Here is a 17035-nt window from a genome sequence, read left to right on the forward strand (position 1 = left end):
GTTCCTTTAATCTTTATTTTTGTCAGTCTTCTAACTGTTATTTCAACCGATTCCTTGCTTCCTTAATAAGACCTTAATTTTAATTTTCCCCACTGAGAACATAAACCCAAAAGAAAGTCAACCCGAATGTTTGTTCAATGCCACACTGTTCTGCACATATTGACAGCAGCTACATTTTTCTTGAATGGAAAAACTCTAAACTTATGTTTTCTTGGTTTTGCTAAATAAAGACAAAAAATAGTGGTGTTTCAAAGAATTGAAGCACATGAACTTTCTAGTTAATTCATTAGCAGAGACATTTAACATTACTATAGTGCTTTTCATATATTGGCTAATTAATATTTAAACAATCCCTAAAGGGTACTTTGGGGAAATGCCATTAAAAAAAAAAAAAAAGATAAAGATAACTTAATTTGCCAAGGGTCAAAGATTTGGTCAATAACAGAGTCCTTTCCAAAGACCCCAGACTTCATGTTTCTCATCCCTATGACTAGAACTGAAAGTTAAATTGATTCAATTCTATGAAGAAGGAAGAAACTAACTTACATAATTATAGAGCTTGTAGGGTCTTTATAGGTCATATGACCAATCAATTACCTTTCTCTAACATACAGTTGAAACTAAATATTCTCATCCCTGGAATTTAATTTGAAAATATCCTTGTAGAGTAACTCTATAAGCTTCCATATAAACCCCAAAATAAAATAAACTTATACTTCTGATAATAACTTTGTCAGAGGATAGTTTTCACAATAATTATCTAGGAAAATAAGAGAAATAATGTCTATTACCAAAATTATGCAGATGAGTTAATTCATCTGATATTTTCTTTCATCAGATGAAATTAGTTTTTTTAAAACATTTTCTTACAAAGTAAATATTTCTCGGTCAGTTTGAACCTATTTTCTCTATTCATGTTCTTATTTTAGAACATAGGAAGAAAATATTCTATAGAGAATTCATTATCTTTACTTAGTACAATGATCATTTTTCTATTTCAATTAAGGTGCTCTTATCATAATTCTAGGTAAGAACGTCTCAAGACCACTAGTTCTATTTAGTTAATACTTTCAGCACATGTTCAGCTCCTAAATCCTGCTAAAACAATTATCACCTGGTTTTGTATTTCCTAATTACTATGAGAACAAATAAGTGACAGCATTTCTGACAGAGAAAACCCAGTGAATAATGATTCTGTAACAGAAGGAATTAAAATGCTTTCCAGAAAAGTACAGAATGGGCTTCCAATTACAAGCACTTTTCCTCCTCACTGGGTTGTAGTGAGCAGAGTAGAGAAACATAGAGTCATATGGGAAAGGTGGATAAGCATTAGGTCACTTGGCATTGGAGACCATATTATATTATTTATCCTAAAAAATGGGAAACCGTTAAAGAATTTCATGCTTTTAAAAATGTTCACTCCTTTCCTCTCTCTCTAAAAGCAACAAAGAAAAAATATTTTAAAAACTGAAAATGTTCTTTTGATGAAATGTTTGCAATATACTAAGGAGCTAACAGAAATTGAGAGGCAATCAACTAGGAAGCTAATGTGTAATTTCAACAAAGATGTGATGTTTGGTCTAGAATGGTAGTGGTAAATACTGAGAAAAATGGATGTTCTAAAGATGTATAAAGAACACAATATTGACAGACATAATGAGAAACAAAATTGGCATCAAACATAAATAAAGAGTCTGAATTGTACAGCAGGGTTATTGTGGGTGGATGTTCATAGAACATGGAAATTCCTGGGGAGGGAGATCAGATTGATGTTGGAGTGGGATTTCATGATATTCATTTTAAACATTTTACTTGTGAAATTCTTGTTAGATTTCATAATGGAAATATTAAAAATAATTTAACATAGTATAAAAGTGGTCATCTAAAGATATAAATGTTACATTCCAAGAGCATAAGTGATTATGATTAAGATAAAAACAATCATTGCAAATGTATGAGAATCCCAGAGATTCCCCACTCACTGCTTCTGTTCCCTCTTCCTTTCTACACTGTACATGGGGTTTACATTCACCTGTTAATTTCCATTTCCCAGCCGCTCCCGGGAGTTTCCAAGGTAGATCTGTCGTTTCCAGTTACGGTTTGCAGACTTTACTAAAGGAGAATCTGGGGACTAGCGCAAAGCAAACAAAACTTCATGTGGAAAGAAACATCATTGAGTGATAGAAGGTGTTCAGTTAAGAAGTAATAGATGCATTTGAGGGTATTTAGGCACAGGAAATGCCTTACGGAGTTAAAAAGTGTAAAGATAATAAGAAAGGAAAGGGATGTTAAGAAATGTTATTGGGATTAAGCACTTTAACATTTAGAAACTATTTTTATAAATAATTATTCTACACTAGGATGTTTTGAAGTATTATTTGTAGTTGTTTTTTAACTATTTCTTTGACGAAAACACTATTCTGTGATTGGAACAAGTTTTTGTAGCTTCAGGAGCATTTACAATGCCTTTATTGCAGAAAATTGCTTTGACAATGCTAGGACCCAAGCCTTTTGGGAGGTTCTTTCATCTCTAGTCAAATACCTTAAATCTCTGTTGAGGGTTCAGAACCTTAAATTTTGGTTTATTGGTAAAAGGCTCAGTAACTGAGTTTCAATTTTTAAAAAAATGCCTGGGAGGTAAAATAAATTGGAGTAAAAAATGTATCCTGTCCCTGAGACAAAACAGCATAATTTATTTAAGTGAAAATTATATTAGATTACAACTGTTTTAATAATCATTCTCTCATTTAATGACTTTTTTAAAAGCAGATTTCTAACCTCTCTCTCTCTCTCTCTCTCTGTCTCTCTCTCTCCCTGCTTTGATTTTCTAATTTATAAATAGAGACCACATACTTTTACTATTTGCATTTCTCAGATCTTTGGGAAAGATTATGAGAGGTAATGTTTTTTAAATTTTAATGCCGTTTCTTTTGTTGTTATTGGGGAGCATTTTAGATATAGAATGCTGTTACCTATGAAAAGAATTACACAAGATTGAATGGCATTCTAGAATACTGGTTTAAGCTGTCTTAAGTTGCCAGGTAATTGAAATATTTACCATAATAATATAAATTTCAAATGAATTGATAGAATATACTTATTTAGACAATTCTATACACTGTTATTATAGAAGAGGTGTAATTATTCTAGATGGTTTTTCCATATTTGGGCAAATTCTTCTTCTCTCTTGAGTTGGATGTAATACAAAACCTGTTTATGGTTGCCAAGAAAAATTCTAGGACAGAGAAAATAGAAGGGAAAAGATTAGAAGTGCTACTTATTTGATGTTCTGTATACTTAATTGGTAGCCTTCACCTGTTCATGGTTTGTGTGAGGTGTGTGGTGTGAATGTGAAGAAGTTCTTCTTTCTGTTGGTAGAAGTTCTATTGTACGATTTTTCTCGATTTTTCACAGCCTTGATAGTGTCAACATACTATCAACGGTAATAACAATAAGAGGTGCCTATCTATATATTGTAATGAGAATATAATCAAGATATGCAGTTTCTAGTAAATACTGGTTTGTTTTATTTTATAAGTGTAATGTGGTATTAAGAAATCAGAGTCTTTATGTTAAAACTTAGGTTGATGTACAGATGCTTTAATACTAATAATAAGGTTTTGAAACTCAAATATACCCCTAAAATGTACATAGATACTATTTTTAAATTTAATGTATGTACTTTTTTATTGTTACAAATGTCCTTCCTTTTTTCTACCATTGACACCCTCCTTCCCAATCCTGTCCTGCCCCCACCTTCATAATATTATTGTCTGTGTCCATTGGGTATGCTTATGTGCATATAAGGTCTTTGGTTTATCTCTTCCCGAACTCCCTACCACCCTCTGAGGTTTGTCAGTCTGTTCCCTAATTCATGTCTTTAAGTCTATTTTGTTCATTATATTTCATAAATAAGTGAGATCATGTGATACTTGTCTTTCTCTGATTGGTTTGTTTTGCTTAGTATAATACTCTCCAGGTCCCTCCATGTCGTCTCAAAGGATAAGAGATCTTTCTTCCTTACAGCTGCATAGTATTTCATTGTGTATATGTACCACCGCTTTTTTATCTACTCATCTACTGATGGACACTGGGACTGTTACTAGATCTTAGCTATTGTAAGCAGCGCTGATATGAACATAGGGGTGATAGTTATTATTAATAATGGTAAAGTGTTATATTTACAGTTAAGAGATTGCTATAGACTGAATGTTTGTGTCTCCCCAAGATTCATGTGTTGAAACCAATACCAATGGGAGGTATTTGGAGGTGGAACCTTGGAAGGTAACTAGGTCATAGAGTGCAACCTTCCTGGATAGCATTAATGACCTTATAAAGAGGACCCAGAGGGTTCCCTTCCCCTGTCTGCCACGTGAGAACACAGCAAGAAGGTGCCAAAAGCAGAAGTAGGACCTCACCAGACACTGAATACGCAGGTGCCTTGCTCTTGGATATTCCAGCCTCCAGAACTGTGAGAAATAAATTTCTGTTGTTTATAAGCCCCCCAGTCTGGGCTTTTTTGTAATAGCAGCACGAGTTTGCTAACATATAAAAAAACAGGCGTACAATCCAGAGTCATCTCTTCTTTTTTTAAACAAAATTGATAATCTAAACATTGCTACTCACAAAACTCACAAGTCTCTTCAGATTCTAAAACAGAACTTGTTACCTCCTTATCACCCCATTTAACAATGCTCTCAAATTATACTTGAGCATCCTTAAAACTGAAGAGGCCTATAAAAATTCTAGAGACAATATAGCTTGTTTTCTGAGCCATAAGGTAAATCCCCCATCTCCAGACAAAATCAACAAATAAGTACATGAAAACATTAAGGGATGTGTTTCTAACATAAGAACCAATTACAAACATGCTTTTAGTCATGCTTAGAAAGTTGGTTAACTGATCTTTCATTTATTTGCATTGCTTATGTTCTTCATGCACATTAGTATTTTGATGTACCAAACTAAACAACACATTTAGATTTGATCACATTTAAATATTCAAAAAAAAACAACCATCCCAGATGCTTCTAATTTATTCTTTCAAATTCAACCAAAATATCTATCATTGAAATTAACCCAGTTTGCTCTTGACTAGTTTTTGCTACTCCCATAAGTTATTAAGTTTAAGTAGTTGTTTATAAAAAATTTATAATTTGATTTTTCCCTTATGGGAATGATTGACAATGTGTAGTCAATATCAATTTTTATTTCTTAAGAAATGTTAGAGAAATATGTAACAATGATTGGCTCTATTCTAAATCTTCCTAATGCAAGATTTGTTCTAGAATTTTGTTCTTAACTTTAATAAACATTTTATATAATTATTCAGTTTCAAGTATTTCCTCTAGCTATAGCATATGATCACATAAACATGACCAAAGGCATTATATCTTTTTTAACCCTACTTATTGAGCTAGTAGAAAATATATTCTTATTTTTAATAAAGAATAAAATAGAAGTATAGTGACACATATTCTCTTTACTCCCTCAAAGTGTAATACCACAAACTGGTTATAAACCTGTGGAGGACTCCTGGAAGCTGAATTAATTTATGCGAAACAGAAGATGGAAAATAATTAAGGCTCTCTTGGATAGTGCGTAATGGCACAAGAACATAAAAGTGATGAGATAGAGGGAGATATGGAGGGAGCTGACCTTTTGCTCTCTGATATAGACACTCCAGACTTCCCTGTCCTCTGGTATGGTGACCGCGGATGGTGGCTGTTAATACATAGCACCTAGTGAAATTTGATTTTCAGGTACAGACAACAAGATTTTGGGAAAGTATATCCCAAATATTGCATGAAATATACTTACACTTTTAAAAAGGTAGCTATTGTTTATCTAAAATTTAAATTGAACGAGTGCCTTCTATTTTATTTGCTAAATCTGGCCTCTTTAATCAAGCTCCCTGACAACACAAAACAAGGCATGTAGCATGAGAAAAAAATAAACTTACTTATTTAACCATGAGAATAATGCAGGAAAGTCTAGCTAAGGTAGATTGGTACATCCACTACAGTGAAAGATGTATTTGTACCAGAGGGGGGGGTAATTCTACTCAAAGAAATTTTATTACATTTAGATATGCAAATTATAGATATATAGATTATAGAGTATTTGAATTTCTGTCTTGATTCTTCATCTTAGTTACAAGGACCACTTTGCTTCACATTTAGCTAACAGAGTTGTCCTAATTTATGTCAATATAGCATTCAACCTCTCCAGCGGAATAATAGAAAATAACTCTGTTTATTTTAGATTTTTTACCTATACAAAGTTCAGTTCATCACATGTTGTATACAACAGTGAAAGTCATATTTTACTATGCATCGACAAACTTGTTTGTAAATCAGTGTTATACTAAAGTACTGACAAAGGCCCATTCAGTAAAAAACTTGGTGCACTGGGGCCAACTTTGAAGAAAACCTACCAAAGGACGATATTGAAAAGCAATGCTGGAGATATCCACATAATTATTTTGAAAGCTTATAGGGAGATAGATGTTGAATGCATAAAATCACTTTTTCATCTCACTTTGATTGTGTTTGGATATTCACATTTTCTCTATAACCACAGGGAATCATTCCTTAAAAAGGTAGAAGAAGAATGAATAAGTAGTTTAAGGTATCACACTTTTGTATACTCTGCATGCTTTTGCTTTGTGGTTTCACATGAGGGTAATAAGCATACATCTTTGAAATTATAGCTAGGCAGGATAGTTAAAATTAGTTCATTTTAAAATCAGAAAAAGTCCATTAAAAGGGGCAAATACTGTTTTCTGTTAGCATATACATAGGCTCTTGCATGGGCTTTGGTATGTATCTCATAGGAACAGGGACTGGCACTGATTTATGAAATAGAAAATCTTACCTCTAACTTGAGAAAAATACTTACTTCTCCACAGGTTTTCAACATTGCTTTAAAAAAAATTGTAGTAGTTGCTCAGCCGGTGTGGCTCAGTGGATATTACATTCTACATGAGAAATTCAGTCTTCTATAACCTAGTCATGCAACTGATAACTTTTTACCTCAGCTGCTATGTATTCACTAGCAGCCAACCACTCGGTACAGCCCACGTTCAAGGCATGACTGGTGCTTGGATGTGGGGATCAATGGCAGACATCTTATATGTTTGTTTAGCACACGTGTTTTCGAAAAGGGATATATAGGTACGAGATTAGAGTCATTTAAAGTTATATGTATGAGAAGATGCATTTGTACATTTAACTTGATAATTTTATTAAAAGAGATTAGAATTGATTACTGTTTACATAATTTAAGATACGATTGTATTTTTAAGAGTGTGAGGAATTTAAAATTTAGGAAGAAATGAAGGATGGAGGTTCTCTCTAAGTCACCTTTATGTTAAAAATATCTATCCTCTTTACTCTTCATGTCTTTAAAATAGTAAATCAATGCAGTCATACTACCACAGCAAATTAAAAATAATTATTAGTAAACATAAAGTTAAGTTCACACAAAAATATTATCTTGACAAAAGTTGAGGAATGTTTGAAAACTGCTTTGCTAATCAACACTTCTTACAATAGGTGTTAGAAATAAATAAATGCAGTGAAATCTAAGAATTGCACCATATATGTTGAGTCACTGTTAAGTGGCTCTCAATGCAGACCAATGATACAGATGCCCATTCAGTAAAAATAATAAAATAATTTTACTTTTTTACCACAGTTTTAAATTTGACAATATTTGCATGGATACGAATTTTGTATATAAAAGGAGATACAATAAAATATATCTCTTGTGGAAAAGTTTAGTGATTTTTAATAAAATTATTAATGAAAATGAGAATATCAGACTGCCAAAAGAAAAGCCTCCGGAATTATTCATAGAGACTTGGGTAATTGTTTGAATTCCTTTAAAGAAATTTTGCAAAGCACTGTCTAAAAGACATTAAATTAATCATAAAAAGACATTCATCATTCAGAACAAACAGAACAGGAATTGGATATGTATTCTATTCTATTCTCTCCTTGATTGAAAGTAAAAATACATCTTTGCTTTGAATATTTCAATTGAAATAAAACTTTTTATGACTTCCATTAAATGTATGCTATGGCTAAAGAACCAATTTACCTAGAGAAAAAGTGACAATAACCTTATTTAGTTCCTTTGACAGGAGAATGTTGAAGGAAAACTTCCAAACTCAGGAGAGGACAAAATAGTATAACAGAAATCTTCTGTCTGGCTTACTTTTCCTGTGCTCAATAATTTGGAATATTAGATAATAATGATGGTAGACATTGGGAAGCCAATTAAAAGTTAGATTTTTATTTATTTATTTATTTATTTATTGTTGTTAATCCTCACCTGAGAATATTTTTTTCCCATTGATTTTGGGTGGGTGGAGAAGGTGACAGAGAGACAAACATCGATGGATGTAAGAGAGACACATCAATTGGTTGCCTCCCGCATGACCCCAGCTGGGGCCCGGGATCAAACCTGCAACCCAGGTGCATGCCCTTGACCAGAATCGAACCCACAACTCTCTAACAGCTGAGCCAAACCAGCCAGGGCAGATTGCTTCACTTTTTAGAGTGTGATATATATTGCTTAATAAGAGATTAAGATGAAATCATTTCATAATGATTGCTTGCCTTTTTTCTACACTATCGATAGCAAAAATCCCAAGCAGCAGAGGAATGTATCTGAGGCTATGTCTGGAATACTTCTAGGAGGTGGAAGAGGAGCTACAGCATAAAGGAGAGAGGGGAGCTCTGTTTGATACCAGCATACCCCTAATGAGATTAAGGCCAAACAGAGATGAAATTATAGCTGAGAGAAAAGTCAACATCATCAATCTGGAAAGGCAGGATTTTGGAATGGGTAACAATGATCAATATGATCTACATGGGAGTAAGTTACCAGAAGAGTTGCAATTTTGAGCAAAGATCAAGGTTACAAAGAAAAGCAATAGACAACTGAGCCAGCTAAATCTCAAATATTATGTTTGCAGTCAGAAATTCCATTTCACAAAACAGTCTATAAGGCCATAGCATGGTCATAGTGGGGGAGTTTTGACAAAGACCATTAGAATTTGATAGAAAAAGATACAGATGTGACAACGCAATTACCAGATTGTTCACATGTACATGTATGTGTTTGCTTTCATGTAAAATCCTGCTCTCCAAAATTAGTTAATTGACATATTTTCAAATACACATTTGAAAATAATGTAAAAAATGACTATATACCAGAGCGGTAAAGGGAGTCTTCAAATACCAATATATTGATATAATACATACTCCTTTCTTTATCACCAAGCTGTACAATTATAAATCAAAACACTATTGTAAATCAAAACCTTCCATTCCATTTAAAATTAAAATGGAAAAAGAAGCACATTTTAAAGATATTCATGAATCAAAAAGATATTTATTAAAAGTGTGAAATACAATTGAAAACAGAAACAAAACATAGCAATGCTTATCAGTTCAGCAGTTATAGGCCTATGAGAGAATTATAACTTTACATGAATAAGTTACCATGAGAATGTTTGAAAATTAATATGCTAACTTTCGGGAAAAAAAGAACAAACAGCAGGGTAAATACAAATGAAGTAGGGAAAAGTAATTATGCAAATAAGAGTAACAATTAATGAAAAAGCAAATAAAAATTGTACATTTTCAATGAAATTAAAACCTGGCTATGTAGTAACACAAGTAGGATACAAAATAATTCATTTTTCAAAAGTGTCCTAAGTGCAATAAATATTTTGTAACAAAATTAAATGTCTAAGAAGAAATCCTGAGGGCAAATTGATAAAATCAGTTTCAGTTTTCCCGAGGCCCCTCCTTTCATCCGTCACAACTATGAAGCAAGGATGTTTTGTTGACTCAAAACCAAACCCAGTTTCTGGCACATAGTAAGCTCTCAATAAAATTTCCTGTAATAGGGATCCAGAAAAACATTTAAGAAAAGAGTCCTGAGATATCATCAGCAGCTATATTAAAATTTCTTTTCCTCAGAGAGGATAAATATTGCTTTTAATTTTGTCTTCAAGGAAAACAAAGTTATATTTTTAATTTTGGCCTGTAGTCAAATTTTTGAAGATCTACTGGCCTCAATGATGGCAATCTTTAAAAAAAGAAAGGATATATAACATTATATCATTTCATCATATATTACATATCTAATTTATAATTATAATACAATGTTTATTTGAACAGATTAAGAATTTGAAATCGATGTAATCATATGCTTATATCTTTAAAATTTTCTCATTCTTTCCATTTTTCTTCCCATGCTCCTATACATCTGCCCTTTTATTCTCATATGCATATTATCTAGTTTCAGCCAAGGTCCACATACACTACTGAACCAGCTTTGAAACATATCTGATGCAATGCCATGTAAATTTAAATAGTAACAAAAAATAAATTAGGTGATGAGAATAAAGGTGTTAAAGATCATTATATGGTAATTGACAAAAGTGTACTTTTTAAAAAAAAGTATTTTAAAAATACTCCCACACTTCCCACACACAGCAGGAAAACTCATAGATTATGAGCTGACATTAAATTTTCCGGTAGTTGTTACAGTTTGTGTTTAGCCATCATTAAGATTAAATGTATACAAAAGCAGTTATGGAATATATGACATTAGTGTGATAAAGTTGCATGGCTAAATACACACATAGCTTTCTCCTGGCAAACCCACCAGTTGTCAAATGGGTTGCCCAACTCAAGCATAAACTGATATAAGGTGTTAATCTTACTGATTATGCACAGTTTATAAGAGTTTTTGTTCTATTTTACTTGTCTCTTATAACTTAAAGGTCATTTTTTTCTCCCACTAAATGGGGTATTCAATTTTTCTCTAACTTGTTCTGCAAAGGATCATAAGATAGATATGAATAAACTTTTGGTCTTAGAGAAAAATACTGTACTGAGTCACCAAATAGTCAGAGATTTTGTGTCACCCAAAATTCATATGTTGAAATTCTAATGCCAATGTGATAATAGGAGGTAGGACCTTGGGAAGCACTTAGGTCATGAAGGCAGAGCCCTCATGAATGGGGTTAGTGCTTTTATAAAAGAGACCCCGCAGAGCTCCCTGGCTCCCTATCAGCCATGTAAGGACACAGCTGAGAAGTCAGAAATGCAGAGAGGACCCTCACCCCACCATGCTGGCACCCTGACCTTGGACTTCCAGACCTGTGAGAAACTGACTTCCGTTGTTTATAACGCACCTGGTCCATGGTATTTTGTTATAGTTGCCTGAACAGACTGAGATGACGTTCAAGTAAAAGTTTTTTCATTGTAATGTTTTTATTTCCAGACTTAGAGGGTTGGTACATGATTTTCCCATAAATAGTATTCTGTAAACTGAATTTTTTTTTTTTTTTTTGTATGTGCCCCTAGCAGGAATCGAACCTGGGACTCTGGTCCTCAGGCCAATGCTCCAACCGCTGAGCAAAACCAGCCAGGGTTGTAAACTGAATAATTTAAATGGAAGAAGGAAGGAAAAGAAAATTTTGATGAAGGTGAATAGACATTAGAAAAGCCAACAGTAAGCTATTTGGTCATAAAATATAATGCCCAGTTTATTTAAAAAGAAAAGAGTAACCACACACACGCACGTTTTCAGCATATACAAATTTCCACCTAGATACATTTCTTGTCTCCAATACTTTTTCTTCCCTACAATTCAAACGACTGTCTTGAAAATGGGAGTTGGCAAGTCTATTTGAAAATCAATTTAAATTCATATCAAGTAGTTATTTCAATCAACCAGTCTCTATATAACCTGAGGAATGGGTATATATGAGCTGAGAGATATATAAATAAACCGTGGAAAACCCTTAATATAAAAAACTTTAGTTTGCATCATGGAAAAAGAGCGCAAATGACTTTGCATATTTAAAATTAATGTAACCAATAATAAAACTGAAACATTTATGATACTTGCTTCCATAGAAGGATAACTTAATTATCAAATTTTACAAGGTGGTGATATCTCATTCTCATAGATTAACTTTGTGTATGGCAGTCTCTTTCCAATGGTAGTACAGACTATTTATTGAAATAATTTGTCAAGTTTTGTCTGTTGAGAAAGAAAAAATAAATACAAAGTAAAAGTAGTTTATCTTACAACCAAAGGATTTATAAATGGAAACTGTAAAACACTGTCTTTGCATTTAATAACTTTATATTGGGGGAAAAAAACAAACAGATATAGGGCTTTGTCTCACTTTGGTACATGGAATATGGATGTAAATGATAGTGTGTCATTTCCTGAAAACAATCCTGTGCTCCTGCGTGCCCCTCCTGTGCTTCTTCATCACAATGAAAAGGATATGCACTGCCCCACCTAGTTCAAGGTGGATCAGGGAAAATCTATTCACATATAAATCTCGTCATCCTTTGCTGAGCAACTTGGAGGGAAATCTACCCAAACTTAAAGTTGTGACAATCAGGTCAGTCTCTGCTTAGCCTGGAACAGCCACACTCAGCTGACCCGAAGAAAAATGGCCAAATTAAATATTTTCGTTTTAAACCATGGAGGTGTAGGACGGATCCTTATATTGCACCATTGTTGCCATCAGTAATTGATACATATGGATGGAAAGAAAAGATCAATGGCGAAGTGTTTCCTGCAATCTTTTTGTATTGTACATTTTCTACCATAAGCATACATCATTTTAATTAAGGAAATAATTGTTGTTATTTATTGAATATGTAGAAACCAGATGTAAATTAAGGTCTTAAGACAAAAAATAATAATAAAATACATGCCCTAAAAGTATCTAATAATGCTTATTAAAATTTGTATATACAACATAAGGTGCATGCGGATGACAAGTCTGCAGGAAGGCAAGAAGAGTTTATAGTCTCTGAGAAATCCTATTTAATGCTAAATGTTTATACTCCTTACAATTAATCCCACCTTCCTTAAAAAAATGACATAGATATCTATCTCTTATCTCAACAAAAAGATTTCTTTCAGGCATGCCAATGTTATGGGAAGTGATAATCTGATTTCTTTAATCCTCATCTGATCATCTCCTATTGGTAGGATGGCAAAAACTGTACTATTTGCTTATGCTCCAATAATATGCTATTGTTATTGTATAATTTTGTTTTAATATCAATATTTTTAAAATTTTTATCTCTAAACCTTTCACAAGCTTATGTTTTTTTAAATATTTTTTTCTTTTTTTTTTTTGAGAGAGAGAGAGAGAAAAATTGATGAGAAAGAACATCGATTGACTGCTTTCTGCACGATGCCCACCAGGGATCAGGCCCACAACCTGGGCATGTGCCCTGACTCGGAATCGAACCAGCGACCTCTTGGTGCATGGGTCGATGCTCAACCACTGAGCCACACTGGCTGGGCTTTTATTTTCTTGAAATTTAACATTTAGCTTCTTTCAAAAATAAACCTCTGTGCTTTGAAGAGTGTGACTGGATTGTGCTGTTAGTTAACTTATTAGTACTCATTATTTTTCCTTGACTTGTCTGAGTTATAGTCTCCTTTGTCTTGTTTTTTAGTTTTTAAGCCAACATGATAATTCTTCATAGACATGCACAAAATCTGTTAAATTGATCAAGTATATTTGACTCAGAATGATATAATTACAAAACACATACAATCAAAAGCTGTTTAAAATACCAAATATAGTTTTAAAATATCTCAGAGTTGTATTGTGTCTACTGTTATGAATAATATTAAATGACCTAGCACAGAATAAGTACTACACATTTATTTAACTTTTTTTTTTTTTTGTCAGTAGGGGAAACTGAAAGAAACAAAATGGAGAAGCAATACAGAACATATAATTTTACAGTTCAAGACTCAGAGAAAATCTGCTCCAAACCCCTTATTTTATGGATGGTCAACCTGAAGTCAAGAGAGATTTACCGTTTTGCCCAAAATGTCTCAAGAAGAGAATGGCAGGAAGAGGATGCCTTGTTCAATGTTATATAACAAATCCAAAGGCTGAGATTGGAACGTCAGAATATTTGCTTTCCCCTGGGGAACGGTAGCCCATCTACGTTAACGAGACTGTTAATATTATCTCCACAGAATTTAAACATTAGAGCCAATTACATTTTACATCTCCCCATTGAAATCCTTAAAAATCTATTCTGCCCAGTGACTGTTATGCAACAGAAAAAAAAAAAAAGTGAGAAATACATCCAATTTATTGAACATTTCTTCCTTTCACGTTAGATTTTAAAAGTAACCCCACTTTTTTCTATCAAGTTACCTCATCTAGATCACTAGAAGGGACAGATGACATTTTTATGACAGGCACTACCGTCTTAATCATTTTCTTCTAGAAAACAAGACTGTAGATCAGATCTTGACTTTATAATAAAAATCATGATGGATTTGAAGTATTTCTTTTCTTAGTCTTTAAATTCTAATACTGGGTGTAATGAATTTGATAAAAGTGGAAACTCCTTGAGGTAAATATAATTTTAACTTTATCAAGCACATACATGTTGCTCCTTCTTACATTTTGGACTCTGAGAAAGCTTGTGGGGTTTTTTTGGCTCACTTGTAGGTTTATATTTCCTTGGGTTATGTACTACCTAGTCTTAGTTGAACCCGTAGAGACAACCGCTCTTGTTGCATTTTCTCCCCGGGCACAATCTGAGATTACTAAAAATCTCACAGGCCATCTTGTTTTCGAAAGATTTACAGCACGATTTTCTGACCAGATAAGTTGGATAAGTTAACTTCAGATCTGTATCTGAAATGAACTGCCTTACTATTTAAGGTTTATCATAGGTGATACCATCGAAAAGTAGCACACACAGTTTATGTTCGCTGGCAAGAAAGGGCTTTGGCAGGCAGCCTACAGAGAAATACCTCCAGTTCAGAGAATTATGATGACTTTTTAATGCTTCTACACCTTTTCAAAGTTTTCACTGAATTGAAGCCATTAAGCTCCACTCTCTACTTTCAGTCAACTTAAATCTTTCCACAGGAACCTTGATTCATAAATGAAACCCATGGTAATCAGGAATTTTAATTCTCTCTCTCAGGTTCTGAGTAAGAATGTTAACATTGTTATGCTGGGAGACAATAATACTCCCAAAAGTCAAGGTGCAGGTCTGAAAGGCAAGGATTTTCTCAAATCAATGCTTTTTGTTTGTTTCTAAATTGGCTGGCACCCAAATGTATTTATTGGATTTCTGAAAATCACTGTTCTTTTGCTTTTGTTTTCGAAGAATGCAGCAGCAGCCATAGGCACTCAGACACACATTTTTCGTCCTATTTTCTCTTATTTTCTTTAGAATTAAATAACAGTTTCACAGATCAACATTTTCTTGTTTTTCTTAGCTGCTCCGTGCCCTCTTAGACCCTCACTCAACGAGGGAATTGTGAACACCGCACGTCTGGGAAACCATTCTCGGAAGTGGAGTCCTCAGGTACAGGACATAAGAATCACAGCTGTCTTACAGACCTGCCCTTGCCTTTCCAAGCACTGGGATGCTGTGTGTCAGTTCTCTGTACTTTCTGCACGTGCAACTCGTGCAACTCCGTGAGCTAGACCGCCTGGCTCTCACAGGCTGGGCAAGAGACTCAGCGTCTCCACGCCTCTGTTTTGTGAAGTAAAATGGGAGAGATAGTAGTTCTGATCTGATAATGTTTTTGAAGGTGACAAAATAACACTGCAAAGGTGTAGACTGTTTCTCTTATTTTGTACCACCTAAAAGTACAAATTAGGATAAATGAAAATGACCCCAATTGTTGGAAATGCAGCACCAGGGAAAGGAAAGGAGAGTGACATACAGCTTTTGACTTTAGTTCTCCTACTTGGACTTCACTTGACCAACCTGGAATTTGTAAAATCGGAAATTGTCACTAACTGACCCTACCCTTCCCAGGGGGTTCTGAATTTCCAGACCTAGGGGGTGTAGAAAGCAGGGAGTAGCAAGGATAAATTAGCTGGATTCATTGGATTCACACTTGTAAATCACAGCAAAAATACAAGGTAAAAATGGCATAGCTAGGTGCAGGAGAAGGAAGACATTAGTAGGGATGCAACAGAAAGAAGGCAGAAGAAGGGAAAACAATAACAAATGAGACCTGGCTCTTGTGGAACCAATGCCATTGTGAGCCCTTTCAGAATGAGTATTACTGTGATTTTTCATCTTGTTATTCCTACAAGGCACATGGTCCATTTTTAATGCACTCTGAATAAATGCATTTATTAAGCGATGTGAATAGTTTGGATTACATGAAATCCAGTGAGCGTGATTGTCAAATGAAAGAAAACCTGACAATGAGCTTTTGCACTATTTTATCTATTTACCTCCAGGAAATTTTTTAAATATTTCTTTGGTCAGAGGGGAAAAAAGAGAATTTTTCAAGGCCCTTTAATAGCTGTTTTGAGGTATAATGAACATAAAATTAAATTGCTCATATTTAAAACATAAGATTTGTAAATTTTTACACTTGAAACCACTAAAGTTTAAGATTGTGAACATAACCATAAATCACACCAGTTTTCTCATGCCCATGCGTTTTCTTCCCCCATACCCTCCCTAAGCAACCACTGACCTGTTGCTGTACAAGAGATCAGATGGCATTATCTAGAAGTTATATAAATGTAATCATACAATGTTCACTCTTTTTACACAACATAATTATTTTCATATTCATCCATATTTTCACATATATTAATAGTTTATTGTTATTACTGAACAGTGTTATATTGTACCAATACACCAAAATTTATTTGTCCATTCACCTGATAGTATATATCTGGGATATTTATGTTTTATGACATTAGAAATAAAGTTGCTATCAGCAAGACAATTTGTGTACAAGTCTTACATGAGTATAAGTTTTCATTTCTCTTGGATAAATACCTATTAGTGAAATGCCAGCATTATGTAGTATGTGTATATTTGACATTTGAAAGAAACTACCACATTTTTCTCAAAGTGGATGTATCATTTCACTTGTTCGTCAGCAGTTTATGAGAATTCCAGTTCCTCCGCTTGTTATGGTCACATCTTTCATTTTAACCAATTGGATAATTGTCCAA

This window comes from Molossus molossus, unplaced genomic scaffold (genome assembly GCF_014108415.1).
Source record: "Molossus molossus isolate mMolMol1 unplaced genomic scaffold, mMolMol1.p scaffold_m16_p_5, whole genome shotgun sequence".
Taxonomy (NCBI): domain Eukaryota; kingdom Metazoa; phylum Chordata; class Mammalia; order Chiroptera; family Molossidae; genus Molossus; species Molossus molossus.